Below are 5,548 nucleotides of genomic sequence, written 5' to 3'. Positions count from 1 at the left end.
TTACTATATGGTTTATCGTTTCGCCTCTTTGTCCACAGAGTCTGCATTTGCTGTTTTCTTGTGTTTTATCGGCCCTTGCTTTGATATGGTTGGTTCTTATCGAGTTATCTTGTGCTGCAGTTATTAGAGATTCAGTTTCTCGGTTTATGTCCTTTTCGCATCCATGTCCAGATGTTTTCTTTATTCTCATCTTTTGTCATTCTTATGAACCTTTCGTGGAGTTGTTTCTCTTCCCATTTCTCTTTGTCTCTGTGTTTTCTGTTTTGTTGTTTTTTTTTTCAGTGTCTCTCGCTGCCATAATTATCCTTTCAGTGTTTTGCATTATGTATTTTTCTAGTTCTTTTTTTGTGTCCTTCACACAGTCTTCTATAAAGATCAGTCCTCTCCCGCCGTCTTTCCTTTTCACGTAGAGTCTATCAATATCGTCCTTTGAGTGTAGTGCATTATGCATGCCCATGAGTTTCCTGGTTTTCTGCTCGAGTTGTCTCAGTTCTTCTTTTGTCCACCCTGTAAACGGTCCAGAGTATCTTACTAGTAATACTGCCCATGTATTTATATCTTTTATTAGGTTTCTGTTATATAATTTCGTTTCAAGGAGTTTTCTTGTTCTCCTGAGGTATTCCTTTCCAATTTTCTCTTTCATTTCTGTTGCTTTGATAGTGTCCGCTTCCAGAATTCCCAAGTATTTATAGTCATCTTGTTCCTCTAGTGCCCTCATTTCTGTTTGGATTGGGTAGTTCCATGCTTCTGTCGTTTCCAGTTTTATTATTATTATTATTATTATTATTATTATTATTATTATTATTATTATTATTATTATTATTATTATTATTATCCATTTTCACGAATATATATATATATATATATATATATATATATATAGTCTTGAAATTTTTTTTTTACCTTTAAAACTATATAAAAAAATTATCATTCGTTAGAAAACTATTTAGTCAGTAAGTCATTCAATCACCTGCAATCAGTGCATCAACTTGCTCTCTCGAATTCATTATAGTACCAGTAATAATTTATTTTTTAAGGGATCATCAGTTGTTTACCATGAAACACTGTTTCGGGGATTTAATATAATATAATATAATATAATATAATATAATATAATATAATATATATATATATATATATTCTTTTTTATTTATTAGTTATTTCTATTCATTATTATCTATTGTCTATTTATTATTCGTTTTTTAAATGTTCTATTTGAGTTTTAATTACATTTGGCTTAAAAAATGTTTGTAGTTTTTTGTGTGTGAATTTTATTCCTGAAGGGAAGTAATTCTGGTTATTAGAGTCCATCTCTATTGATTATAAGTTTTATATTATTATTGTTATTATCTTTATTATTAGTATAACTGTTATTATTTTTTTATGGAGGATAAATGTATGTACATACATATCATTTATGCACATAATTTTAAATATATTATGAACATAATCGTGAGTTTATAACTGTGTTGTCGGAGTAATCACACATAACCACGATACAGACCTCACAGGACACAAAATGGATTATTGGACCCATAATGTTTTGCTTACTAGTTCTCCAGATCTCAACGTTTTTTGCCGACTATCTATTGAAGAGGTGGATTATGGAAGTGGAATATGTTGGTATTCTGAGTAGACGATGTCACTCGGATTATAGGGAACCCCACTTATTATCGGCATTATGCAATCACTGATAATGACATATGTGAAAACTCCTAGTAGATAATTAAAATAACCGTATTCTTTATATACTTTATTTAATTATGAACTTTATTTTAAAATGCATTTAATTGCTTGTCTACATTTTAGTAATTACTAAAATATTAGATAAAAAATTAGATGCATTTCTTTTTATTTCCGTCGATAAAAAACATGTGACTTCAGCGCACATGTGCTGTTAAATAATGACAGCATTCTATATTTAGATTAATCTTGTGTCACAATTGGTTGCTTTTGCAGTATTAATATAAACTTTCAGCAGTATTATAAGCTTTGTCAATCTTTCTTCTAGAATAATTTTCAAGGGAAATAATTCATAAACTTTCTCGGTATTATTTATCTCCCTTACACAGGTTATCGACTAACTATGAGCAATGGTGATGCAATCCATTTCTATCATAGGACTGCTATCATCCTAAATAACCTAATTTATTCTTAACTGATTTAAAACATCCGGGAACAGTGAATTGGCTAATTTCGTTAAGTATAACACTTGCGTATTATAATGGAGCATTAAAAATGTTATTTAGTGTTTTATTGTTGAAAAAAAAATCAATGCATTCTCTTTTGAAAAGCTTATTGTATTTGCAACTACTTTTATGTCACTTGTTGTCAGTGTGCATATGCGTGTGACAAATCGCTAAATCATCTTCCAAATGTTATTTTTATTTTTAGCTGCAAAAATGATTTGAAGTGCATAACGTTCTTTGGGCGTGCGAACATACATGCATGCAGGGTCAACAACTGCTAAAACTTGAATTTAAACAATATGTTTATTGTAAGTAATTACACATTTAATGTGTATTGTTCTTTATTATACAAAGTTATATTTTGAATATTTTAAAACAATAAATCGCAATCGTAAATAATATTCTTGCTATTAAAGTATAATGAAATTATTTTATTTTTGAAATGTGAAATATTCTATATTTTTCTATGCACGTATTGCTCGATCGAGCTGTGATGGAGTATGGCATCGTCTTCATACCTGGTTTGTGACATTCAGCAGTTGGCAAGTCGGTCGGTGCGAACGTTTCGTGACTTTCGTCTGAGGCAGATAAATGTTTTTTTCGCTGGTGCCCCGAATACTAAGGAACGACCTAATTTTGGCCTATAACCTCCTTTGTGGCTATTGCGACGACCTCGGGATCTTCTCTTCACCGCCTCACCGCCACCCCACTTCTATTTTTTCTTTCTTTCCCCGACCTTCTTAACGTTAAGTTTTAATCGATGTCGAATAAATTGAACTGAATAATTTCGTTCTGAAGAACATGATTTCTTCTTCTTCTTCTTCTTTTTCTTCTTCTTCTTCTTCTTCTTCTTCTTCTTCTTCTTCTTCTTCCTCTGTGATATCAGCAATATCAAGTGTCTGATGAAGCAGGATCGGTAAGATAATGGCTAGACGCTGAATGTTTTGCTTTCGATTTTATCTGCTCTCTCTCTCTCTCTCTCTCTCTATCTGTCTGTCTGTCTGTCTGTCTCTCTCTCTCTCTCTCTCTCTCTCTCTCTCTCTCTATATATATATATATATATATATACATTTGAAATGTCTACTATACACTGAGTATCATAGGATAAGCAACAGAGAATTAACTCTATAATAATAAATACGATATTTGCATAAATTAAAAATCATATTTAAGCGTAGTTTACTACTGACCAACGCCAGGCAGCCGGCTAGTATTCTATAAATTATTTAACAAGAACTAGCGGACCCGTGGAAATTTCACAGCGGACTCTTTCATATGTAATATATGTATGGTAGGTTTGAGAACACTTTTTAGAGGCGTATCAATCTGGCTTAATGGTTATCGTACTTGACTCACTGTTTTTAGATTTTGGTTTCGATCTTAGTTCGAGTACTATTTTTTTTTTACATGAAGTAAACTCTTCAGAAAAATCAATACTCCCATGCACATGTTCGTCTTTACAATGCCTCCCCACAGGACAACGTTAGACACCAGGGTCGTTTTTTAACGCGGAGAAAAGGAACAAAAATTAAAAATTGTCTCAGTCGTGAAGGACTTCTCCTCCACTGACAGAGAACAAATAATTGAAGTGCAGCATCTGAGGAGCAGATACTACACTGTGATCTCGGCCCAAAGGCCAGGTGTGCGTATTTGACGACCTGGCAACGTCGGGCGGCCTGCTAGTATTGGTAAAATCATAATCTTGAACACTTTCAAGACAATACACTTATTAAAGTTCCATTTTTTTAGTGTAATATTCTAGCGCAACCTATTTTAATTATTGTTTAATTCACGACTTCATTTTTTATTTCTTTGAAAATAACACCAACATTTTAAGTTTAACTACGGCCATAAGACTACGCCATCGTTTAAAAAAAGCGGGTGGATTAAAATAATTTAGGTAACCTAAAAATCCAGGGTGATTGTTTTTAGAGGCGGCGAACTTTAAATTGACAACTGTATGTTCTTTTCCTTTGCAGGTTTGACAATTATCGGTTATTTTTAGTTGAGATTTATTTGATAATTCACTAAGAAGAGAATGACATGAACAGAATTTGCAAATTGTATATTAAAAAAAAAAAAAAAAAAATTTGAAACATTTGATGAACGAACAATTTCACAAAATGGAATTGTCAACCGACCACCTAGTTTGTTGGATTTAACCACATTGGATTATTTTCATTGATGATATGTAATCCCATGTCTACATTGTAGGGTAAAAGACGTTTAAGTGAAATTAAATCGTTTTGCCCCAAACAAAATAATAAAAAAAGGAATAAAATAAAATGCTACCTCATTCTCGTTTAAAATGCACCGCATTTATTTAAAAAAAAAAAACAAAAACAAAAAACAAACAAAAACAAAGCAAAAAACAAGATGAATAAGCAAAAGTCCGATCTTGCGAAGCCATTATGATTAGAATGTTAGATGAAAGTCCTTCATGGAATTAATAAGATTAGAAGGAAAAATTCTTGTGTGAAAATAATGTTCTTATTTTAAGGTTGGTGTTTTAACTGGCGAAGTTCGCCTTATTTAAAAGTCCCACAAGGAAAGTAATTCGTAAGGAAAGTAATTAGCTATTATTGATTAGAAAATGTGAGGAATGGGTGCGTGTGTACATAAATGTGATGTTTGAGTGTCCGCGTGGCGTGTGTAATTATTGTTTGACGGCTTTGACAGCTACGATATTATGAAAACGAGAGGCATTTTCTCGTGTGACGTCGAAGCGAGAAGGGGAAAAGAAGGGAAGAAAGAATGTTTGATGCGTTTTTATACATTTTGGACCGGCTCCAAAACAAGATTGCTATTGCTGATATTTTGATTTTTGGAAAAGCGTTAAAAAGACAATCTTCTAAATTTTCTCATTGGTCGCTTGTGTCACGTGATACTGTCGTCAACTACATCCGTCAGAAATATGTTCATTTTACTTTTGTTGCTGTGAGAAAAAGTTTGTGGGCGTTTTTGAAATTATAGCGTTGCTAGAAGAACTTATTTTGTGCAAAATGCGCGGAGAAATTGAAATGAATAAACGTTCGGTTATTTGCCCACGAGTGTGTGTGTGTGTGTGTGTGTGTGTGTGGGTGTGTGTGTGTGTGTGTGTGACTGCACAGCACTGATTAACAAGGCACAATAAACCACTTAGAAAATAGCATTCTACCTATTAATGCCGAAATATAAATTAATTTTATGCGTAGATTTTGTGAAAACTATAACCCTAGATTACACCATATACGCACGAGCCTCGAGTGACATATGCCCGCAATTGTATTTAAATTATAAACACCTAAAATTAGCCTTTGGAATAAATCATATATTTGTATTATAAAAATATTATTTTCTGTGGTTTATTTTAGTTTTAA

This window comes from Euprymna scolopes, chromosome 9 (assembly GCF_053919585.1).
Source record: "Euprymna scolopes isolate OS-2025 chromosome 9, ASM5391958v1, whole genome shotgun sequence".
Classification (NCBI taxonomy): domain Eukaryota; kingdom Metazoa; phylum Mollusca; class Cephalopoda; order Sepiida; family Sepiolidae; genus Euprymna; species Euprymna scolopes.
Note: the sequence above shows the minus strand (reverse complement) of the source record.